The sequence below is a fragment of the Patiria miniata genome, unplaced genomic scaffold (genome assembly GCF_015706575.1).
Source record: "Patiria miniata isolate m_02_andy unplaced genomic scaffold, ASM1570657v1 HiC_scaffold_14, whole genome shotgun sequence".
NCBI classification, from domain to species: Eukaryota; Metazoa; Echinodermata; class Asteroidea; order Valvatida; family Asterinidae; genus Patiria; species Patiria miniata.
Genome location: NW_024037052.1, coordinates 11,460,396 through 11,487,563, shown reverse-complemented (window position 1 = coordinate 11,487,563; position 27,168 = coordinate 11,460,396). Strand labels below are relative to the sequence as shown.

At 38.9% G+C, this 27,168-nt stretch overlaps 1 long non-coding RNA gene across 1 annotated transcript; it reads right to left on the bottom strand.

The window, feature by feature from the left end:
- On the bottom strand, positions 1-27,168 carry LOC119722055. Its single transcript, XR_005270382.1, has 3 exons — positions 27,074-27,168; positions 23,008-23,185; positions 1-395 (listed from the first exon to the last, which is right to left on the bottom strand). It is a non-coding gene; the product is annotated as an uncharacterized LOC119722055 (long non-coding RNA).

The window sequence follows — 27,168 nt, the reverse complement described above, 5'->3', positions numbered from 1 at the left end:
GTTGGTGAATCACAACAAAACTTCCCCCACAGGTTTGAAAAAATCCTAGGGAGAACCCTGTACTGTGGTAATTAAATCTTAGCAAATGGTTAACACCCTCAAGGGAATAATGCATATGTAGTAATTCTGTACGGGTGAGACAAGTGCAATAGAAAAGGTATTTGGACCTTTTGCAACAAAGCTAAGAATTGCCTTGAAAGTGTGTATATATCATATCATCCAGGCACAAAGTCCTTAGTCTACTACCACAATACCCAAACATTTAAGTTTGATTTCATAGTCCTTCGGAATACATTGAAGGTTTTCTCAAGAGCAAACTTACCATTTCTGGTGGTCTCCCTTGCAATCCACTGCGTGACGTTGTGTGATCATGTGACAAATGCATTGTCATTAGCCTTGAAGGAACAAAATGACAACATTAAAAGGGTTTTAATGAGTACAAACAAAAACTAGCAGATGCTGTATTTAGGGAAGATACAACATTTACTTTTGCTGTAATTTTCAGAAATTCATGGATTTTGGGGTTAGTATTCTTACAGCAAATATTGTTACACTGACCTGTTTAAAGTTTTGTGTTCGTAGATGCTAGAAAAACCAAGAACAAAACTTATGTTCTTGTAAAAGTTGTCTTGTGGACGCAGGAAAATTGTAAAGTTAGGGAACCGGTCTAGCTGGCACATACAAATACAAAACAAATACAAAACTGATGGTAGACAAAATGTGGACTAAATTTGGTTAATTGGAGGCAGTATTTGAAAAAAAGCCACTTTTATCCAACACTGGTCGACTGACCATCATTTGAAATTGATACAAAAATGTCACCTTTCGTGAAAATGACAGCACACCTGGTGCCATGATTTAACTGGATGCTTCAGACTGTCATTCACTAACAGTCCAGTAAGGTTATTTCACAATGATTTGGTGTGTATTTTTTAACATTTGCCAATGTTAAAAATGAAAAAAAGTAAGACTACTGCAAACTGCTTACTGACTGGATGGACCTGAAATATATAAATCTAAAAATTAATGTGGCCTGACGTTGCGAACTAAGCAAGTTCTTCTTCAGAGGCTAAAACAGAAATGACAGAGGTACATACATTAACATGGGGGTGTACACAAACATGCAGGGCTGAAAGAAGAAACACAAAAGGAGGATTAGTTGGGAAAGGTGTGGAAAGATGCAGGGGAGGGTGGATGAGAGAACAAAGAAACAAAGGGAGATGGCAAACCACAAGGGGTCTGGTATAGACAGGGGAGGGACCAGAAAGGGGAAGGATCAAAGGTCACATGGAGTGGGAACGGACAAAAGAGTGTGAGAGTGAAGGGGATGATGCGGGGGGGGGGGGGGGGGGGGGGGGGGGTGGGAACAGTATGGAGGTGGAAAGGGATGAAAGGTGGGGGAAGATGGGTAAACACAAACAAGGAAGACCAGGAGGATTATCTGTAACAGAAGACAATGGAGGAAGAAAAGGATTAATCATTTCCAAGTTGGATGTTGAGACCATGTGGTTGAATAGTTCGAAGACGATTCATCCACACTTTCTCTCTGCTGAGGCGAATTGAGTCCTTGCGATGGCCAAGAGATTCAATGCCCTGCAAAATCATATAAGAAATGAAGTGGTTAGGCAGGTTGAAGTGATGACCAACAGGGGTGTCTAGTTTCTTGGTGTTGACCGTTGACCGGTGGGCATAGAAACGCTTCTTGAGCGTATTCTTAGTCTCACCTACATACTGCACTCCACAGACCCTGCAAGAAATGAGATATATGACATTAGAGGTGTTACAAGTGATGTTACCAATGGTTCTGTGGGTAGTGACAGAAGAGTGGCCCCTGCATCTTTCCACACCTTTCCCACCTAATCCTCCTTTTGTGTTTCTTCTTTCAGCCCTGCATATTTGAGTACACCCCCATGTTAATGTAGGTACCTCTGTCATTTCTGTTTTAGCCTCTGAAGAAGAACTTGCTAAGTTTGCAACGTCAGGCCACATTAATTTTTAGATTTGCAAATGTTGTATATTGCCTTTAACAATTAACACTTCCCAATTTTGACTGTCTATAATTAGGTGTTGGGCTATTGCTATTGGGCACCTATTGCTATTGTACGAATTTACTAATTGCTTTTCCACTTAAAAGCGGAAAAGCATTGTTCTTGTTCTGATTTTTTTTTCTTCTTTTTTTTACCTTTTGTTCCTACCCCAAATCCCATAGACTTTGTACACGTTTATTCACTGCGGCATTTTGGACCTAAAACAAACTCGTATTCTAATGAAACTTGTCCCATGTAAAGACCCCATAGTGACATTGTGTCCCAAAGAGTGACATAACGATGACGTCATCATGGGTCACGTGACGTCATCTTAAATGTGCAAACTTTAAGACCCTATATCTAGAGAACCGTAAGTCCAATTGGGTTGAAACTCGGTAGGTAGACCGGGATGTGTTATAGACGAAAATTGAGGTGACGTCATCATGACGTCATTGTGTGATTTTATATAGATTTTTTGAAGCTTTGGATCTTTAAGCCATATCTCACGAACCCAATATGTTAAATTCAAAATTCTTTTTGTATTAGGTTTTTTAGGTAACAGGGATATGTACAACATTTTGAAAAATGTCTGACGTCATGATGACGTCATCATAAATGCGCTTTTTTGAAACATATAAGGGAACGTCTGATCGTCATTAGACTTGGTGGGTGGGTAGATAATAATACTAGTACACAAAATCTTGAATGACGTCATAATGACGTCATCGGTAGATTTTTTTACGATTTTTTTAATATTGCCAATTTTTTTCTGCTTACAAAATTTAACACTTTATCAATCCGATTGTTTACAAACTTGGTACAGACTAAAACCACACTAAAATAATGAGCACTGCCAAGTATTGTTACGATGACGTCATCATTAGACATAAGGCGTCATTGTTAACTTGTATATTTTAAGTTCTTATATATCTCATGAACAGTCAGATTTGGTTGAAACTTGGTATGGGGGTACGCTGGGATGTGTTACAAATAAATATTGACGTGACATCATCATGACGTCATCTTGTGATTTTATATACATTGGCTATATATATATATTTTAAAATTTTTAAGACTTTTGTCGTATCTCACAAACGCAATATTCCAAAATTAAAATTCTTTTTGGATTAGGTTTGTTAGACAAAAGGTAAATGCACACAGTTTTGCACAAAACAGAAAAACATGACCTCAGTTTAAAAAAAAAACATAATGCGGAAAAAGCCGTATATTCTGTTGGAAACAGACATAGACCTCTAGTTTGTTTTTGTTATTCTTCAAGACAAATTCTTCTCCAGAACTGTTTGTCAAAATAAAAACCTATGAACTTTAATTGTCAATACATGAATGCACAGCCCACTTAAGATGTACTTTTTTGTTATAACGTCATGACAACGTCATCAAGTATCAAATTACAAGCAATTAAAGATTTCTAGATTTAATCACTGAAATTCAATATAAAATCAACCATGAGAGGCCGGAACTTGAATTTAATGGAATTAATATGATAATACATTATCTTCATTTTATCTTGTGCGCATCAAATCATGTGACACGTCCTTCTGGTCGAAACCGGAAGTGCATAATAATTTAAAATTGTAAAAAGACGTGAACTTGCTTTCAACAATGTTAGTCTCTGCCAATGTTGAAATTCACCAAAACATTATCGATTATGAGATGTTCGAGCGCCCTCTAGCGACAGGTTACAAATGTCAAAAACACATTTTCAGTTGATGTGTGTGGCGAAATTTGCGGTTATTGCTTCCAATTCGTATATATGATGACCTTAATGCAGACAACACCTGAGCGCAAAAAAACTTGATGAAGTCATCAGACCAAAAGTTATAATAAAAAGACCCTTTCAACTTAAACAAATTGCTGAAAATCAACCCTGACAGATGTAATGAAGGTTTGGCTATAAATAGCACATTTAACATGGATCTTGAGCTTTCTGGCAATGCCGTCATGATGACGTCATCAAGTATCATAATACAAGCAACCAAAGATTTCTAGATTTCATCTTTGAAAATCAATATAAAATCAACTGTTTTTAAAGCTTTGTTGTTGTTTTGTATGGCAATCGATACAATATTGCAGGGTCTTCATTTTTGGTATTAAGTGCAAAATCACAAGACCCTTCCTTCTGGTCGAAACAGGAAGTGCCTATTGTGTGTGTCTGGTTTTACGACTGTTTCATATTTACTTTTGAGTCGCATGTAACGGCTGTTTGATGAACCAATCAAATTATTAAGTGTTTACTAGTGTTTTGTACATATGACAACTTGTTGACGGAAGCACATTTTTGATTTTGGATGATGTCATATGAGACTCAACAGTTGGGCTGGCAAAAGAGCCCAAATGGGCTTTTTTTTTTATAGTCTGGGATCCAGACCCCTAAAAATGAGTTAACCCTACACAATTCCCTCCCCACAAAATTTTTACATTTTTTTACGCAGTAAGACCTGCTGATTCAGAATCTGGACGGTGGATTAAAATTTAACCCGGCGAAAATGCATTTTTAGGTCAAAATCCAAAATGGCCGCCATTTTCCCCCCCCAAAAAAACATATTAACTATGAACTTTTGAATAAATTCAACATTAATCGACCGTTTGAACCGAAATTTGGCTCAGAATGTGACTGGCGATAGATAAGCATGTGAGCAAAAGTTCACATTCGGGCTATTTTACGATTTCGACAAAATCCAAAATGGCGGCCATTTTTGCGTAATAAAAACGAGAAAACATAGTTTTAATTATTTTTCTTTTCATAAACGGTATATTTTTTTTTCAAACTTGGCCCCAAATGATTTTCAGATATTAACATTGCCCCCCCCCCTTTACACAAGGGAAAAAACACTCCTATTTAAATCTTAACCGCATTATGGCTTTGTCTCATAGCTAAGAAGGTAGGAGAAACCCCTATGTATTTTTAATGTTTACGGCTGATTTTCCTAAATTTTTGCCTGCATGTTTCTTTCACCAAAATCTACATAATGGCCACAACAAAATTTGTAAAATCCAATACTTCTTTCCCATTTTGCTCAAACATAATTTTCTGTATTCACTGTCCAAATGTTATTTTAAAAAAAGCAAATATGTTTATTTTTTGCTTAATAACATTTAATGATTTCGGGGTTCACCGCATATTTAAGTGAAATGTGGCCAATAGTGAATTAAGTCTACATTGCAAACCCTCCTCAAGTACAGTCTTGACTTATTTTAGAAAGAATAGGATAATTTGATGAATGTTGCCCAAGTGGCAGCTAAACCGGCAGTTCACTGACTAGTTTGTTATGCGCCTATGTTGGCTTCATAGCATTTGTATTGGAATATCCCAGGTTTTTTTTAAAAATATAATATCCCAGTTCACTAAACAAAGAGTGTTGTGTCAGTTAATTCAGGTTATCCCCAACCCATGATTGTGTGTGAGAATGCATGATTGTGCGGTAGAAACATGTCAAAACCGTGTCAATTTTCATCGAATATATGCGAATTTGGTATTAAAATAATAAGAATTGCATGCTAAAATCAACTCTTTTGTCAAAATTAAATTTTGTGAAAAGGAGGTCATGTGACCTTTAATATGTTATCGTGACATTTGACCCAATTTATGTACTAATGTATCATTCCGAAAATCAACGAAATGAAAATGACTTAATAGAGCATGTCTTCTTCTATCAGAATCCACTAAAAAGCAATTGGGGTCTTTAAAATTTACAACTTTATGACTATTTTTGTACAGTTGGTAGGTTACAAATTAGTCAATTTATAGACTTTACATTAGAAATCCACCCACACAGCTTACTATTCTGTTTCTAAAGGTACTTAAATTAATCTTGGTTTTGGAATTTCTCATGTTGAGGGCTGATGAGTAGACTCATAATATAAATCATCAGCAGTGGCGCACCCAGGATTTTGCTTTTTTGTGTGGGGGAGGGGGGCTCATAATTTGTTTGTTTTCAAATTTCTGTAAAAGATTGGGGGGGGGTGGTGGATTCCAGCCCCTCGAGCCCCCCCCCCCCCCCCCCCCCCCCCCCCCCCCCCGTTACTGTTTAGGGTACGCAACAGCTCTATGCTTTCTACCCGGACCCAGTACAGTGGACACACATCCAGTTGAAATTCTGTGAGACTCATTAAATTTCAAGAAGCGTAGTGATGAATGAGTAAGGTAACTTTGAATCCTAGACCCTGATTAGTCCATCTATAGCAACAACAGTTTGATTTGATATAATACTGCACAGCTATATTTCGCCCCAGATATCGAATGTACATGTACATGTATCTATTGTGTTCTTTTTATTTGCTGGTGAACGGTCCGATCTACTATGCAACTACATCCCTCGCCACGTGCAATGTACGCATTCGACGTCAAGTTTCCTTGAAGATAAATTCGTTATGGCTCGTGGAACACGGAATAATGTAGTGCGTCGGGTGGCATATGGGTCACAGCAGCATTGCATTGTTCCATATTCCAATTTTCCAAGCACACTCGTGGGATAACTAATTATCAGTGGCACCGGGGGGGGGGGGGGGGGGGGGGGGGGATGGTGGGGGGTGGATCGAGGGGCTTAATTGAACCCACCCCCCTCCAAGGTTGTCAATTTGTTTGTTTGATTTTTTTTTCAATCTTCTACAGAAATTTGACAACAAAAAGCTTTGAGCCCCCCCCCCCCCCCCCCAAAGCAAAATCCTGGGTGCGCCACTGCTGATAATTTATATTATGAGTCTGGTTATACCTCATCAGCTCTAAAAATGAGAAATTCCCAAACCAAGATTAATTTAAGTACCTTTACAAACAGAATAGTAAGTTGGGTGGGTGGATTTCTAATGTAAAGTCTATAAATTGACTAATTTGTAACCTAACAACTGTACAAAAATAGTCATAAAGTTGTAAATTTTAAAGACCCCAATTGATTTTTAGTGGATTCTGATAGAGGAAGACATGCTCTATCAAGTCATTTTTAATTCGTTGATTTTCGAAATGATACATTATTACATAAATTGGGTCAAAGGTCACAATAACATATTAAAGGTCACATGACCTCCTTTTCACAAAATTTAATTTTGACAAAAGAGTTGATTTGAGCATGCATGCTTATTATTTTAATACCAAATTTGCATATATTTGATGAAAATTGACACGGTTTTGACATATTTCTACCAAAAGGGTGGTATTTTACTCTAAAAATGTCTGTTTTTTGTGGTTTCTGCCCAGACCACATGGTAGGTCGGATCGGGCTAAAAATTGGTGTGCAATTCATTGCTCATCAGGACCTACAAGCACAGCAATTTTTATCAAAATCGGAAGACATGAGGTAAAAAAGTGCGTTGGTCTGACATGGAATGACCCAGATGCAGAATAGCTTGTTTCGAAGGTGGGGTGGAAGATAACTACATTGCATCAGCACAGGTTCAACCCCAGAAGATGTTGCTCTCTATCGGAATTTGAAGGGGTCAGGAAGGGACGGTCTTGCCTGCATAGCCTTAACCCATACACTCGTTTGGAAAATGGCACGTAGGACATGTTATTGGAAGGCATCATTTGTCGGAGGCAATGACTTTATGTCTTGGACCCTTGCGTAAAGGTGGCGTCTTAACATGTCCAAACTGGAGAAATCACTATGCCCATACACCTTAGTTAGAAGATCGGTAGCAACTGTTGTAATGTGCACAACAAAGTCCTCAGAAACATTGCTCTGCTGTTCCAGCTGGTCACATATGTTAACGAAGTCAGCAGCGACACTGGGTGAAGCCTTGACAAATTTTAATTTGCCTTTACCAAAGAAAAAGCTGTTTGTGTCACAGCCGCTGATTGCATGAAGAAGAGGCAACATCTTTGCTTCATTCACACTGAAAGAGGTGACACCATCATAATGGGAATGAAATAGTCCTTTGTTTGCACATACATACAGTTCCTGGCAACCTTCATCAGCAAGTCTTTGATAGAAATACACCGCCATCACCACAATATCGGTATCAGATGCTCTTATAACAACCCGAGTACATCCTCTGTGTATGCAAGCGGCGGTGTGTAAAAATACACGGGTTGTTATAAGAGCATCTGATACAGATACTGTGGTGATGGCAGTGTATTTCTATCAAAGACTTGCCGATGAAGGTTGCCAGGAACTGTATGTGCAAATAAAGGACTATTTCATTCCCATTCAAAAGCATCCATCTGTAGCAATGAGTCAATGTGAAGCTCGTCGCCAGAGTGCATTCTGCGTTTTCATGTAAGGACTCTGGTGACTATCTTCAGATTGAAGTTGTTCTACTTGTTACCACGGAGACTTGTTTCCCTGCCAATGCACGCTGGAATTGCACCAAATAATGCTTCTCGTACTGTGTCTCGTGACGATGGCTGGTACATCACCATGCTTGTTACATGCATACTTGATCCATCCAATGTTGATTCTGAGAAGTCAAGGTTATCAATGGCGAACTGTGTGAAATTCCTGGGTATTATGTTGGAGGGAATGAACACGTTGTCATCTCTGGCTTCGTCAGTGATCTGATTTGCAACTGAGGTTAAAAGATGTTGCAGTTCAGCCTAACTGATGCACAAGCCAAGCCTGTTTAGTACGTTGATAATATCTTTACTTCTTGTCTTATGGTACACATAGACTGCCAAACCAACATGTTGTGGAGTTTGCAAGCCTGTCGCTGTGAATAGAATATCTTGGGCATGATTCAAAACCTTCTTATGAGTGCTCATTTGCAAATTCATTCTGGTGCCATCTTCATCCAGGAGAATTCTGCCCTTTTCATCTCTTTTATCAAAGGCTGCATTGTCAGACAGTACACAAGCCAGGATATTGTAAAGGCTTGATGGCACCATTGACAAAGCTCTGTCGTATGTGACGTTGAGGCGCGGTTCTACGGGGGGGGGGGGGGGGGGGGGGGCTGCTAGGGGGGACTTTAGCCCCCCAAATTTTGTCAAGCCCCCCTCCAAAATAAATTCCGTTAAAAAAAAATTGCATTAGCAAAAGAAGGATTGTGATGTACATGCAAACGGTCTCCCCCTAAAGAAATAGTCATGACAAGGGTGCATTTGTAGTTAATATAGTGTGAATGATTTTAGGATTTTATTGACGCTCCCCATTGAAAATATGGCATGAGGGCCCCCCCCCCCCATTTTTAAAGGTAAAAATTGAGATGACGTCATGATGACGTAATCGTGTGATTTTATATGAATTTTTGAATGTTTGGACCTTTAAGCCGTATCTCACGAACGCAACATGCAAATTTCAAAAATGCTTTTGTAGTAGGTTTGTCAGGTAATAGATATGTGCACAAATTTTTTAAAATGTGTGACGTCACGATGACGTCATCAAAAACGCGATTTTCCCAAACACATATAACAGAAGGTCCCTTCGTTATGAAACTTTGTGGATAGGTAGATAATGTCACAAGTATGCAGAATTTGAAATGATGTCACCCTGACGTGATTGGTTGATATTTTATGATTTTTTTAATATTTAATATTTTATTCCGCTTACAAAATTTTACACTTTCTTTCATGGGATTGACGTCACTTGGTGCACATCAAGACCACAATGAAAACGTGCATTGACAAGTTTTGTTACGATGACGTCATCGCGGGACATGTGACGTGGATCAGGTTAAAAGGTGTATATTTTAAAATCCTATATGTGGAGAAGATAGTTCTGTAACTACGGTATGTTCTTGCATATGGACACAAGAAAAAAGAAATACGGAAAAGCCCTATGTTCTGTTTATCAAACAGACATAGCTCTAGTTGTTGTTTTTTTTCTTCTTTTCAGCCATTCCTCATAGCATTTGTACACGTTTTTACAGTGGAAGGCACTATGGGCAATAAAATCAATCCGATTGACTTTACACTTGGAACACACTTAGACCAGCATCTGAAGTTGTGTGCCGAACATTGACGTTATCATGACCAAGGGCGGATCCAGGGGGGGGCCAATGGGGGCCATGGCCCCCCCCCAAAACGAAATCAATTTTTTTTTTTTTTTATGTGACATCGCAATAAAGGCAGGCAATGAGTACACCACCATCTTTTCCTCAAAAAACATTGGTTAAAGTGGTCAGAAATTGCCTCAGATCGCACCACAGAGCATCTAGAATCCAAATTTTTTTCGGGGCCCTTAAGCGGGCCCCGAACCCCACGCCGTAATTTTTTTGACCCACTTTTTTGGGGGACCAAATTTTTTTTGGCCCCCTCCAAAAGTGTGTTCTGGATCCGCCCTTGATCATGACTTCATCACGAGTCACGTGACGTCACAATATATGCAATTTTTCATTGTGACCATTTTCTAGCAGAATTCGGCTAGATCTGACAGATTGGGCTATATCTCCAGAACTACAGGTCCGATTGGGTGGAAAAATGGTACGTACCTAGACCGGGATGTGTTATAGATGAAAATTGAAGTGACGTCACGATGATGTCATCACACGACATGTGACGTCACATTGAAAGTGCAGATTTTTAAGACCTATATCTACAGAACTTCAGGTCCGATTGGGTTGAAAGTTGGTATGTACCTAAGCCGGGATGTGTTATAGATGAAAATTGAAGTGACGTCACAATGATGTCATCACGCGACATGTGACGTCACATTGAAAGTGCAGATTTTTGAGACCTATATCTACAGAACTTCAGGTCCGATTGGGTTGAAAGTTGGTATGTACCTAGACAGGGATGTGTTATGGATGAAAATTGAAGTGACGTCACGATGACGTCATCATGGGTCACGTGTCTTCATGTTAAAGATGATTAGATTTAATCTTTCAAAATCACTATAAAATCAAACGTGAGCGACCTGAACTTGACGATTGCAGGAATGGATAGAATAATCCAGGGTCTTAATTTTTTTATATTATGTGCAAAATCACGTGACCCTTCCTTCCGATTGAAACCGGAAGTGCCTCGTAATTTAAAATTGGTGAAAGATGTGAACTTGCTTTCAACGATGTATGCTCTGGCTAAGTTGTTCTTTACTATAAAATTACAGTCATACATAAAATTGATGTGACGTCATCATGACGTCATCACGTGTATGTGACATCATAATTCAAAGCCCTATGAGAATGTAATCACATATAATATGCCACCATTTATTATAAACATAGCTACACATCCTTCCTTGATGGAACTTATGCTTAAAACTTTATATGTCACACGTCACAAAAAAATATCGAAACAGCCCTGTGTTTGTCCACAAACATAAATCTAGTTTGGCTTTTCGCAAATTTGCTAAAAAGTCTTGTTTTTGTTCTGATTTTTTTTTTTTTCTCCCTTCTTTTTGTTCCAAAAAACCCATAGACTTTGTGCACGATTTTAGTACACGACAGTTTTGGCATTGAACTTTGTCATACATCATTCAAATTAAGCAAATGCATTGTCCTTATGGCAAAGTTGTGTCCCGAAGAGTGACGTCATGATTACGTCATCAGGGGTCACGTGACGTCATCACAAACGTGCATATTTTGAAGTCCTATATCTACAGAACTGTAAGTTTGATTGGGTTGAAACTTGGTATGTGGGTAGACCGGGATGTGTTGTAGGTAAGAAATGGTGACGTCATGATGACGTCATCATGCGATTTTATATGAATATTTGAAATTTTGGACCTTTTAGCCATATCTCATGAACGCAACATGCAAAATTCGAAATTCTTTTTGTATTTGGTTCGTTAGTTAATAGGTATTTGCACACAAAAAAAGAAAAAAAGGGTGACGTCATCTTGACATCATCAAAAATGCGATTTTTCAAAACACATATAAGGAAGGGTCCGATCGTCATGAAACTTTGTGGGTAGGTAGATAATGGTGATAGGTAGATAATGGGTAGAAATGACGTCACGATGACGTCATCGTTTGATTTTCTATTTTTTTTTTAATATTTATAATTTTATTCTGCTTCCAAAATCGCACACTTCCCTTCTATTGGATTGACTTTAAACTTGGTTCAAACCAAGACCTCAATGACAAAATGTGCATTGACAAGTGTTGTCAAGATGACGTCATTGCAGGGCTTTTGGCGTCATGTGATGAATTTACATTTTAGGAATTATTCTAAGCATTTTGAACAACCTTTAACTACATGAAGCACTCTAAAAAGTAAATGCGAAATGACCAACAATTTGTTAACTGCGAAAAAGCCCTGTGTTCTGTTTTCAAACAGACATACAGCTCTAGTTTTTCTTCTTTTTCAGCCATTCCCCATAGCATTTGTACACCTTTTCATCATGGAAGGCACTTTGAAAATTAAAATAAATCCGATTGACTTATACTTGGCACACACTTAGACCAGCATGTGCGCCGAATATTGACGTCATCGTGACGTCTTCACGTGACCCGTGACGTCACATTATAGGTGCATATTTTGAAGGCCAATATCTCCATAACTACATACCCGATTGGGTTGAAACTTGGTATGTACCTAGACCAGGATGTGTTATAGATGACAATTTTAGTGACGTCCAATGACATCATCATGTGACCATTAACATCACAATATAGGTGCATATCTTGAAGGCCTACATCTCCATAACTACAGGTCTGATTGGGTTGAAACTTGGTACATACCTAGACCGGGATGTGTTATAGATGAAAATTGAAGTGACGTCACGATGACGCCATCACGTGACATGTGACATCATATTGAAAGAGCATATTTTGAAGGCATATATCTACAGAACTACAGGTCTGATTTGGTTGAAACTTGGTATGCTATTAAACCAGGATGTGTTATAGATGAAAATTGAAGTGACGTCACGATGACGTAATCACGTGACATGTGACGTCATATTAATAGTGCATATTTTGAAAGCCAATATCTACAGAACTACAGGTCCGATTGGGTTGAAACTAACGTACCTAGACCGGGATGTGTTAAAGATGAAAATTGAAGTGACGTCATGATGACATCATCACATGACATATGACGTCATATTGAAAGTGCATATTTTGAAGGCCAATATCTACAGAACTGTATTGGAATTGGTCCACTCTACCGCACATGTTGTCCTATCAGCCTTATATGACATGGGACGTCATAATTCAAAGCCCTATGAGAATGTAATCACATATTTATATGCCACCATTTAATATATACATAAACTACACATCCTTCCTGGATGGAACCTATACTTGAAACTATGTCACATATATGTCACAAAATGTCACAGTGTTACCGAAACAGCCCTGTATTTGTCCACAAACATAAATCTAGTTTGATTTCTTCATGTGATCTGTCTTCTTATCAAGTATACGTCTTAGTCTTCGTTTTCCTAGTGTTTTTAACAACTAATTGCGAAACTGTAGACGATCTTTTAATCTAGTCTGGATAGCCAAATCATTTCAACATGGCTGCCGTTGCCTGTACTTCGATGTTGGTTGTTCTTCTTATTATTCAGTCATTCCTTCAAACAGTTGAACTAAAACATACATGATTCGGATGCCTGCAAAAACCCCACGTAAGCCATTTAACTGTTCCAGTAATGAGGACGATTGTAGCTGCTATCACAATTAGGCCTAAGCGTGGTTATTGCTGGTGGTCATCGAAATTTGCACTTGTTAAATGGGAGAAACGTGGGGCAACATGCATCTTTGTACCAGGACATGATCCTCCAGTTGACATAACTATATATGTGGATGTATCAATTAATCCAGGCCCCAATGATGACACCAATTTCCATGAGCTGCATGATGAATTGACTAATGTGAATGACGTGAATGTAACAACACAGTCTGTATTCCCTGCTAAACCAGTCTACATTAAGTTCACACAGGACCAGCTCGTTGCCTTACGTTCAACATCCTACCAGCTTGAGCCACAACAAGCCAACTCTATCAAACTGAATGGCTTGTTTGAATTCAGAGGCAGAAGATCAGGCAGAAGAAGCAAGAAATCAACTCTTACTGCTGAGTGTAGCATACCGGTACAGATGATGATGCAAACCTGCACTATTCAAGTGGTAATTGGAAGAAGAGGACTGAGTACCTGTCCCATCCAACCATGACTACATTCAGTTCTCCAACAGCTGCCTAGAACAAATATTATGGATCTCCCCACACACCCCTGTGTTAATCATCGAACTTCGAAGACTCCTGCCTTGCCGAGATTCCTGTTGACCAATGCTTGCTCGGTACTTAACAAACTGGACGAACTGAAATTGCTCCTCACCAATCAACAAACGGGGGTAGCTGTAATCACAGAATCCCAGATAACACCCAATACAGCACCCGAGCAGTATCATGTAGAGGGCTACAATGTCGAATGAACAGGAGTGGCGGTGGTGTACTACTCTACATTAAGGATCATATATGCTATGTTAGACCAGTCCTAGAATACGCATCGCCAGTTTGGCACTCAAGCATTACACTCAAACAGACCAATCAAATTGAGTCGTTCCAAAAACAAGTTTGCCGTATTATTCTAGAAAGTCAATACATTGATTACGAACATGCTCTATCTACTCTGTGTTTGGATCACCTTTATGATAGAAGAACCGCTATGTGTACAAACTTTGCTCTAAGTGCTTTTTAATCCGGTAGATTCAATGAGTGGTTCCCTAAATCAAAAAGTTCACACACTATGAATCTTAGATCGAGTAGAACACTTGAGGAGTATCCCAGTTCATCCACAGGATTTAGAAACAGCCCGGGACCCTGATAGGATTTTTAAATGTATAAATTTTTAATTACTATTATCCAAGCATGTTTTTTTTGTCAGAATAATGGATTGTTGTGGATTTTGCATGTGTTTTAATTTCTCGTGAAATGCGTTTATTTTTAATTCATTTAACTTTTTATTGTAAATCACTGTGCAATTCAGCTGTTAGGCTGCTAAATGGTGATAATAAACCCAAATAATAATAATAATAATTATAATAATAATCATCATAAGGACCCATCTTATCTTGGCGCAGTCTTAGAGTATCACAGCAATGCTTGTGGTATCTTACTTTTGCTGAAATCATGTCAAGGGGCTTTCCTTTCTCTGCACCATGTATGCGTAGTAGTAGGAGTTGATCATCAGCATCAACCACTTGTGTGTAAATCAGTTGATGGACTGAGCCACTTTCCACTCGTCTTAGTTTCTCATGCTTTCTTTTACCTGTCAAACCCTCTCTTTCACATATTACGTACATCTGCTGTATGCCAAAATATGGCACTGATTGTCTTGTCGATACAGATGAAGGTGATGTTGAACTAGTGTTGTTGGCCGTATTGAGAATACTGATTCTTGTCCATTTGCCACAACATGAACGATGCCATTTTGGTTGCTTCTTGAGGAAATCCTCTTTGGAGTCAATCTCTGTCCGTAAACGATAAGATGTCGAGTCTAATCTAACATCTGTCACAGTAGATATGGTTTCAAAACTGGCCTCAGTAAAATTGTTCGGAATTTCATTGGTTTCCTCTTGGCATATGATACATTTATTAAAGTCTGTTTCTACTCATAGTTTTTCCGAGGGACTTTGCAAAAGCTTGATAGACTTGGCCATTGTTGACATTCATTTTTTCAGGTTACCCCGCAGTTTGACTTCATACCTGAAAGATAAAAACGAAAAATAATAGCTACTTAAAACCTGTGCATGATTTAAAAACATAAATTGAAAAGAAAAGATGGCATTTTTTTAATCTCTAGGACAATAACAACAGTAAGACTGATAACATTCATAAGTTGAACATTATACCGCTTTGTGCTTTATGCAAATCGCCCATCACAAGGCCAAAGGCCACTCAAGGTGTGGGCAACAGAGGAAAGTATGGAAGAGCCAGCACCTTACACTGAAACAAAACAAGCCATATATAATCTGTATTCTGTTCACAGTGTGAATAGATTTGGAATGGGTAACTAGTCGCTGCAAGGTAAAAACAATGCCTCTACCTATATTTAACTGCCTCTGACCTAACTAAAAACAAACCTCTAGGATACCATGTTAATAGAATCACAAAATTGTGGGTATCCTCTTGCACAATCTAATTAACATCGTATTTTTTATTTCACTTGGGAGGTAGGAGAAGGACAAAAGCTAATATTGGCAGGGTAAAACGTGATTATGACTTACTATACCTGTGTTTGGTTTCTGCGTTTCTTCTGTGTTTATTTTACAAATAGCTAGTACGAGACCTATGTTAGCTTCTTGCATCTCAGGTATTACTTGTTATGACCGTACCAGTTGAAAAATAGAGATAAGGCTACTGTTTACATTACCATAAAAAAAAATGGCCAGGGGTTATGGGTCACCGCTGTTCCAGAGGCTCACAGGGCGACATGAGGTTTATGCGCATGCACCAGTTTTTCCAGGCTGTGCTGTAAAATGGATATTCATGAGCTCGTTCATAAAAACAAGTCGCTGAGAACGGCCTTACAAAAAACTGCTCATAAATGCACGAAATATGTATTGAAGCCAACAGATTTGTCCCAAAGAAGGTTAAAAACTATATATCCTTAGCATCTACATTGAATATTTTAAATGCGATGTATTTATTTTCGCAAAATACACAAAAACGAAGGCCTCTTTCACTGAGATAGATTTTTGCATGCGTGTACATCACCATGAAAAAAATGGCCAGGCATTCCTCTGTGGGCGATTAACCCACTAACAACAAAGACCTGAATAACGAAAATTAAACCACAATCTATCTACCCCCCTCCCCCACTCAGTCTTAGTGAGAATGATAGGTGAAACCCTTTTTAGTACTCAACCATTATGTTCATTTTGTTTTTTTAAATCAGGTCCCTATTTGCCAAAAGAATTGTTCTGAAATAAGGGACTACCATTATTGGATTGATGGAGCAATGAAAAAAAAAATCAGTCATATATTGTCAAACTTACACTGTACACATTAATGTAAAGGCTGGCTTACAACTTCTTATTAGGTTTTGGGCTTTAGCCCAAAACCTACTGTTATTCTATGAATTCAATATTCTTGTTTTTGTTTTATTTATTCTTCAAGACAAATTCTTTTCCAAAACTGTTTGTCAAAATGTAAATATATATGAACTTCAATTGTCAATGCATAAATGCACAACCCACTGAAGATGTAGTTTTTTGCAATTACGTCATCATGACGTCATCGTGGGTCACGTGACGTCACTCCAAAAAATAGCAAGTTTAATCTCTGAAATTCAATATAAAATCCAACGTGCGCGTCAAATCACATGACCCTTCCTTCCGGTCAAAACCAGAAGTGCCTAATAATTTGAAAGTGGAAAAAGATATGAACTTGCTTTCAACGCTGTTAGTGTCTGCTTGGATTGACCTTACAAAAAAATGATCGGTGACGCCATGAAGTGTTGGAGCGCCCTCTTCAAAATTAATGTACATCATGACCATAATGCAGACGGACCTGTGCGCGAAAAAAAAGATTACGTCATCAGACCAGAAGTTACAATAAAAAGACCTTTAAACCTTAAAAAATTGCTAAAAAATTAACCATGATAGATAAAATCAAGATTTGGCTATCAGTATTATATAGCACAGTTAACATAGCTCTTGAGCTTTCTGGTAATGACACCACTTAGACGTCGTCAAGTATCATATTACAAGTAACCAAAGAATTTTAGATTTAATCTTTGAAAATCAATATTTTTGTTATTTCTCCTAGACACATTCTTCTCCGGAACTGTTTGTCAAAAAGAAAAGTGATATGAACTTCAATTGTCAATACACGAATGCCCAACCCACTGCAGATGTATTTTTTTTGTAATTACGTCATCATGACGTCATCATGGGTCACGTACGTGGGGTCACGTACGTGACGTCACTTCAAAATATAATAAATTTAATCTGTGGAATTCAATATAAAATCAACCGTGAGAGACCGGAACTTGAATTTTGCAGGAATCGACATGATAATACATGCTCTTCCTTTTATCCTGTGTGCGTCAAATCACGTGACCCTTCCTTCCGGTCGAAACCGGAAGTGCCTAATAATAATAAAAATAATGGGTGACGCTATGAAGAGTTGGAGCGCCTTCTAGCGGCAGGTTAAAAAACATGAAAAAAACCACATTTTTTCTTGATGTCTGTGGCGAAGTTTGCGGTATTCCCTTCAAAATAATGTACATGATGACCTTAAAGCAGACAAGACCTATGCGTGAAAAAAAAATTGATTACGTCATCAGATCGAAGTTACAATAAAAAGACCTTTAAACCTTCAAAAATTGCTAAAAAATCAACCGTGATAGATATAATCAAGATTTGGCTATATATATAGCACAGTTAAAATAGCTCTTGACTTTCTGGTAATAACGTCACAATGACGTCATCAAGTATCATATTACAAGCAATCAAAGATTTCTAGATTGAATCTTTGAAAATCATATAAAATCAACTGCTACAGATTTGATTTTGTTTTTTATGGCAATCGATACAATATTGCAGGGTCTTCATTTTTGGTATTAAGTGCAAAATCACGTGACCCTCATTTTTGTCGAAACCGAAGTGCCTTTTATTTGAAATTGGTAGAAGATGCGAATTGCTTTCAACGATGTGAGTGTCTGCCTACGCAGTACTGTACAAAAATTTTACAGGTGACGTCATCAAATGTTAGAGCGCCCTCTGGCGGAATGTTGAAAAAGTCAAACATGGATTTAAACATGCATATTTTGAGTTGATGTGTGTGGCAAAGTTTGCTGTAATCCATGGCCCAACACCGTGTGGTTGTTCCTACAACCTCTAGTTTTATTTTATTTTATTTTAAATTTGTGGAAAAGAAGTCTCACCCAAATGCTTGTCACTCCCGTAAGTCCTACAGACTCACCTCGAGAATCTAGGCCTGCTAGTTACCGAAGGCTTTGACATGTTTGAGTAAAAAGTGAAAATAATTTCTTACCACGTTTGTTGTTCAGCCGTCCTTCACTCTTCAAAGGAAGTTGTGTTAACACTTGAGACAAAAAGTTGAGTTCGGCAATCACAAGATGATATGATTCAAAGTGCGACACTAGCTCTGCACATGCTGTGTTAACACGCATAACCATACCGATTGTTGCTACGGAAATCCCGACCAGAATTGACGGATTCACGGTCAGAAGACCGTACGCGGATCAATTTTTATTCATCTGTTGTGTATTCTCGACACAGTTTACATACAAAGGATATTTTTTTGAAGATTTAATTTCATTTATTCTGGCAACATTCATGTGACATAACACTGGTTCAACTTACTCTAAAAAAAACAAGTAAAAATTTAAAATTCTCTTGACTGTCTGCTCGCGATTCGCCTGTTTCTGCTTCTGCTTCAACGCCATTTTACAAATTAACCTCTGTCCCATACTCGTTTTACTCCACTACGCTACTCAGTTGGGAAGTGATACGTGCGGTGCGCTCTCCAAGCTGACCATGGCAACGAGGTTGGCCGCATGCCTTAAAGAGATGTACTGGTACCCAAAAATAAGCTTTTTTAAACAAGCCTCGTGAGAGGGGTACCAGACCAATTTATTTCCTGATATTTTACGTTGGATTTTTACAACAATATTGCCCTAAAACAACACTTTCGCTGGGCTTATTTTTCTTCCACCATCCCAGTTGTTAATAAGACAAAATACAAAAATCGTATACAAACAAGAAATTAAGGGGAGGAGATGGTGTAGGGTCAAACTTTTTTAAAGCAAATTTGGCATTCTAGTCCCCGACTATTAATTGTTTTTTTTTCCTCTCTAAAAACATGCGCATTGGGGTGAAATGGTATGGCGAGCAATATTTTGTATTGCAATGGTGTGTGACCTTTACTTTTAGAGATATGAGCTTTTTGAATACTTGTTTTTAACGATTGTACTTGATAAATTTACAATACAGTGGCATAGCCATGCATATTATGTTGAGACCACGTGATTAATCTTTTGAAATCAATATAAAATCAACTGTGAGAATAATCCAGGACCGTCATTGTATCTCATGCATGCCAAATCACGTGACCCTTCCTTTCACTCCAAACTGGAAGTGCCTTATAATTTGAAAGTGGAAAAAGATGTGAACTTGCTTTCAATAATGTTAGTTCCCGGCAGTGTTGTGGGTCGAGTACTTTTTTCCGAGAACCGAGTACTGCCGAGTACTTAGGTTGCCGAGTACGAGTACTTGTACTTGTACCTCCGAGTACAAGAAAAGGTCTCCGAGTACCAGTACTTGTACTTCCGAGTACGAGTACGAGTACAAGTACTGTACCAGGGGTGTGATTGGACAAAAATGAAAAATCCATGAACTTCGGTTGACATGTAATATACATGTACATGTACATGTTCATGTACATGTATATGTACATGTACATGAACATGAACATGTACATGTATTATTGTACATGTACTTTTATAGATGTACATGTATACATATGCATGCACGTATGTCCATATATAGGCCTAGGGGCGGGCATGTACATTTTTTGTACTGTAATTTCTGTAATGTTAGCAAATTTTGTCACTTCAGTAAAGAAAACAATGGGGGAAAAAATAAGAAAAAACGTCTGGTCATTAAATAATATAATCCATATGTGATTGATTCATAAAGGCTTTTTCTGTGTGTGATGTTATTACTTTTGCATGTTGCAGAGAGAAACGATTCACACAAAACAATATGAACGGTGCTGAAAAGTTTAATCTTACTTAAAACTCCAGTCCAAGCTAGGCTTCCAAAACATTTTAGAAATTTTGTGTTGGTGGTGGCTATTTTTCAAAGCACTACTGCAGCTCAAACTGATTTCCATCCACAGTGACACTTTATTACCAGTTCTTCCAGCCATACTCTTGAATTCCTTAACAAAATCGCGGCAATATTGACACCAATGTGTTTGCGAATTGCTAGCACACGATCGTCACTGCACAATACATGCACAATACACGTACACACACACATCCACACGCGATATACAAACACGAGGTGCTGCAAACCCATTGAAAATTATTTTTAGTCTGGTCCTCAAGTACTCCACTGCGCATACTGCATTAATGTCTATTAGGTTCTTGACCGCACTGCATTAGACTTGTCACCAGTCCATTATCCATTATCGTAAATTAGAGCCTATATTTCGCCGGAGGTTTTTGGGCGATATTATTACGGAAACATAAAACGTTAAAAATCCGGAGTCCGCAAAAAAAGTCCGCAGACGTTAGATTAAAAATCCGGAAATCTGGAAAAATCCGGAAAAATCACACCCCTGCTGTACTTCTGAGTACGAGTACGAGTAGGAGTACTTGTTTTTCCAAATACAACCATACGGCAAATGGTTCATTGTGTGTAATTGGCCCAAACCCAGGCCCAGTCAGACCGATATACAGACCCACTCATGGCTAGCTGTTAAATGTGCTTGTCCAGATGTGCACAGAGGAATATCAGGAAACTCGATTTCTCCTCAAGCCAATCAACTATTTCAAACTGAAAGTATCCATAAAATAAGGCCGTGGTATATGAAGTCAAGCTATACCATTTTTCCTCCGAGTACTGCTATTCGAGTACGAGTACTTTGATGAACGAGTACAATTTCGACATGTCAAGTACGAGTACTTTGCTGCCCGAGTACGAGTACCGTCATTTCGAGTACAAGTACTTTGACATTCGAGTACGAGTACGAGTATGAGTACTCCAAAAAAAGTACTCAAGTAGTACTCGAGTACAAGTACTACAACACTGGTTCCCGGCGAGGTTATACTTTACAAAAAATACCGATGTCATAAAATGTTAGAGCGCCCTCTAGCGGCAGGTTAAAAAATGTCAAAAATGAATTTTCAGTTGATGTGTGTGGCGAAGTTTGGGGTAATTGCTTCAAAATGAATACATATGATGACCTTTAAGCAGACAAAACCTGTGCACAAAAACAAATTGATGACGTCATCAGACCGGAAGTTAAAATAAAAAGACTTAATTCCTTTGAAAATTCCGGGAAAATCAACCCGGAGAGATATAATTTTGAACATTTATATACTCAACAGTACTCGTTTATCACCTGAGAGAGCTGAGACTATCCCCCCAAAAAGTATTTTGTGTTTTTGATCTACATGGGTACACTTTCACTACACACTTGCCTTTGACAATATCTGTCATTCTGGACTGTCAGTGTTTTTGGCAAACTTTTGGTTTGCTTTTTGCCATCAACTCAAACATGTTAGCCCAACACCGTGTGGTTGTTCCTACAACCTCTAATTGGGATTTGAAATAGTACCCTTCACAACCTTTTATCAACATACCATTACACAATCTTAATGGAGACTTTTCCAAACAAAATTCATTGACAACTGGACTCAGTGTTAGAGTACTCGTATTTATACTCAAAATGACGGTACTCGTATTGGGCAGCAAAGTACTCGTAATCGGGCAGCAAAGAACTCGTACTCAACATGTCAAAATTGTGCTCGATCATCAAAGCTACTTTTACTGGAATAGCAGTACTCGAATAGCTTGACTTACCATGGCCTTATTTTATTGATACTTTCAGTTTGAAATGGTTGATTGGCTTGCGGAGAAATAAAAGTTTCCTGATTTTCCCCTGTGCATGCCCTTACAAACACATTTAACAGTTAGCCGTGAGTGGGTCTGCATATCAGTTCTGACTGGGCCTGGGCCAGTTACGCACAATGAACCATTTGCCATATGGCCGTATTCTGAAAAGGAAATACTCATACTCGTACTCGTAATACAAGTACTCGTACTCATACTCGGAAGTATTCGTACTCGGAGACCTGTACTTGTACTCGGAAGTACCAAGTACTTGTACTCGGAAGTACCAAGTACTTGTACTCAGTAACTTAAGTACTAGGCAGTACTTGGTACTCGGAAAAAAGCACTTGACTACAACACTGGTATTTACTTAAAACTAATTACCTACCAAAATCTTGGACAAGTGGATGGACGTGGGGTATGCACGTGCAACTCCTCCAACTTTCAATAATTCCTTGATAGCCCGAACAGTCCTGAATCCTCCAAATATTAACGATTTTGCATACCCCCTTTGGGAGTTAGGATATTAAGACAAAATTAAAACACACTACAATTACCTGCCATCTGTAAAGTGTTCAATGTCCACTGGCCCTTCCTGACTAGTCAACAGCTCCCACACATACACTTTGGATGTCACATCAGCTACATAGAAAACAGAAGGCCGACTGCGTGACCACATCATGGACACAATGGGCATGTTGCTGGTGGAATTATTCCAAGTGAATAATGGTGCTTCTGTGATGTCCAAACATGATAAATAAAAATTAAATTGAAATACCCTTTATTTATAGCTATAATAATCATTATTATAATGACACAAGGCACTTGGAGAGAAAAAGAAAAGGAAAAGGGGAAAGGGAGTAAGGAAAGAGTAAAAAAGTCAACAGTTTATAATCCCATTGAACATGATAAAATACAGACTAGATATGCCTTTGTCATGTTACAAACAGGGTTGTTTTGATTTGTGGACTTGTGTGAAGCTACATGAAGATGAGACAAGGATTTGTAAACACGGCATTAAAATAAGCAAGCCTATAAAATGGCACCTCTGATGTGATGTTCCATGACAATTGATCATGACATCACTAAAATGTTCCTAACAGATCCCTGTCTGTGTACATGCAAAGTCAAAAGCCAATGCGGCTTGGTGTATTGGAGATAGGACTTTCAAAATTGCCAATTTAATGCGACATCATGTGACAATCGATTACGTCATCATAATGTCACTCCAATCTTATAAAAAAAATCCCTATCTAGGTACACACCAAGTTATGACCAAAACAGGCATACAGGTCTGTAGAGAAAAAGGCACTTTTAATGTGAAGTCTCACGTCATGTGATGGTGTCATCAACACGTCCCTTCAATTTTCATCCATAACATATCCCGGTCAAGGTACTTTATGACAATGTTATTTGTCTGTGCAGTCACCATGTCCAGACCTTTTCTACAAAGGATGACAGTTCCCAAGAATGAGTCCCCTCTTTGTGGCTGATGTATGACATGACTGTCATGTTGTCTTTCTGTAGTCGGATTGCGTCGATGGTTCAGCAATGCCCCAAGGGTATAGTCCACTAAACAACAGTTCTAGGTGGTTGATGTGTAGATTATGTACCAATAGCGATGTGAAACCAGAAGTATGTGATTTGCTGTCTAGGTTGGAATTATGATTTTTTTCCTGATTCATACTGAATTCTAGTTCCTGAAGTGTAGTTGCCGTGAACTGGAGATTTTTGGTGCACTCTTCCGCAGACCTGCCCAGTATGAGTTTATATCGTCTAGATAAAACACGCAACGAATTCCCTTTGCTCGGAGCAGCGATGCCACTGGCTTGACAGCCCAAATGGGAGGCATGCAAATATGAAACAAAGATACTTCTGATGACCCTGATAAATAGGAATCATAAAATAAGCATCTTTGAAATCAATGGAACCTAAAAAAATCTCCTGGTATGAGTAAAATGTTTTACTAATTGTATTCCTTCCATCTTGAAGTGTTGATACAGTAAACTCCGGCTAAATCGACATCGTACAACTCGTTAAATCACTCAAGTCGCCGTCTGACTAAAGTCCCGATTGTCCGTAACGCATTTCCATTAAATTTTTTATTTCAAAGTCGGCTTTTTATAAGTCGCCATTTCACTCAAGTCGTCATGTTACTCTCGGTCCCCTTTCCATAAAAAGCATTACAAAATCCTTTGTGTAAGTCGGCATTCAAAAAAATCACGCATAGGCATCGACTTCCTGTACTGCAGTTGGCAAGAAGTGTCGAGTGAAAAGTGGTTTGGCACGCACGTGATTGCTGCATGCACCGGTGTCTCAAAAGAGTGTCATACTGCATACATTGCATATGCATCGTGAGCATATCAATACCAGTACCCCCTCTCGTCTGTTCGCATGTGCTCTGTCCATTTGGGGGTCGTCTTATTGAATGACTAGCACTAGCGCTGCAGTCAATGCGTGCGCGCAGACCACGCACGCATTTAATTCCCTACTGTGCATGTACATCTGTATTACTTTTTTGTACACGTGGTCTCCACTATCAAACGTCATGATACAATTCGAGGATTAATTTGCTGGATTCAACTCAAGCATTAATGAGATAAACCAGGGTAAATCAAAGCCAATTAGTGCAATGAATCATGTGTCCAAAAAGCCATTCATAAGTCGGCAAAATGACGACTTACAGCAGATGTCGGCATTGGCGTAAGTCGTCACAAATTCTGGGGTCCCGAGAGTGCCCACTTAGCCAGACTTTACTGTATTTAAACAAACTTATTCAAGGAACGAAGATTTATCACTGGGGGAGCTCTCCCAACTTTTTTGGGACCGAAAACAAAGATGAAATAAATTGTCCAATCACCGGTTCTTCCACGGTGACTGCCCCTTTAATAACTAGCTTTTGAACTTCCTTCTGAACAATCTCCACTTGAGATTAAGAATTCATTTCTGTTAGAGGTATTCTGTGCTATAATTGAAATGGAACTTCTACAAATTTTATTTTATGAAACAACTGACTGAAGTATCCACCTGTCTCTTGTAAGGGGTTTCCAGTTGCAAACAAAATATTCAGGACAACTTGTCTTGAAACTGAAAGGAATACATGTAGTATCCACTTTTTTGTTTTCTGATCAAACAAACCTTGCTCCAATCTGAATTTACCATGACTTGAGGATGCAGATTTATAGGCTGCATACTTTTGCTCGGTAGCATAGCCAGATGATCACCCTTGAAAAGATTTGTTGCCCCAAAATCTTCTGTTTAGAGCAGAATAATGAGAAAACTTATTCCCCTTGTATGGCCCTGCAGTAGATGTTGCAGTCTTGGTCACTTTGTTTGCCAGTTTATTTCCTTTCTCTGCATCCTCTATGTCCTTGACTAAATTTCCACAAAAAAAGATGACCTCATCAATGGTGAACTTCATTTGAAGCTTTCAATATCTTTTGTCAAGCAGCTCATCAAAGGCATGTTGTCTTGACAGAGCCAGACTCTGGCTTATCAATGCCGAGGTGACATGATCTTTAACTATACTGAGTGTCGACTGTCTCTCGGCAGGAAGAATCCGCCAAAGCATCAAAAAGATGGGTCAGAGGCAAAACTGCTTTGAGCAGGCGATTATGAGAGTCTTAAGAGTCGTTTCGTGTAAATACTTCATATAAGTGTCCACGCTCAAAAATCGAATTTGTTCATACTTTGTGGGATGAAAGGACTTGGGGAGCAAGTAACCAAAATCGACTTTTGGTCAGATGCAAAACTGCTTTGAGCAGGCGATTATGAGAGTCTTTTAAAAGACTTAAGATCCGTCACTGGAAAAACTGATCCCTTGCCATGGAGTTACAAAATCCACTCGGATTGAGGAAATCCAATTCAGTTTCTGCATTGCTGCCAATCTCCGATAGTGCAAATTCGTGCTCTCACCAGGGCCAGAATTTACTGCCCCAAATGATCGGACTCGCTGGCAGAGGAAGTGAGAGTTGTCTTGGGGTTGATTTCCCCAATGTTGATGATACATCTGCTGGGTAGCGTTAGAAGGCCCCTGCAGTGCAGATTGAAACCACGGAAATGACCCATACGGTGGAGCCATGGGCGCCTTCATATTGAATGACTGCTGCCTGCTTGCATCGCTTGCTGTAGAGGGGAAATTCCATTGTTGACCAGGGAAGAAAGACGGCCCTTGCTGACTGCTGACCTTGGTGAGGTCTGTCAGGGCTCATTTTCTACCACATGTACAGCCTGTGGTGCTCTGGATACTTGCGGTATTTTCTTCGAAATGTGGTGAGAAGACACTCCCTTGTTGGTGACGGAAATTGAGCAAGGCAGCCCACTTTCAATTTTTTCTGCACATGGCACATCAGCTCAAGGCGAGGCTGGGGCCTGTGACTTATTTGCACTTGTTCAACCCTAGGCGAAGTGTACCAGGCAGACAATCCCGAGGCTGTGGACGAAGCTCTCAGGTGAGCAGGCATGTCTTTAGCCTGCTTATCGTTGACTTTCCCTTTCTTGGTCGACATATCGAAGCAATTAATGTAGAAAATCAAACTGGTTGTAGCTAAGTATGGACGAAGTACGTGAAATTTATGTCACCAGATATATACACTTACAAGGTTTAGTGAAATGGACCCTTACCTTGAGTCAGGCCGTACAAGCATATGGAACCATCACTGCTTCCTGCCTAAACACACACAAATGGAAAAAAAACAACCAATTCAACAGTTAAGAGA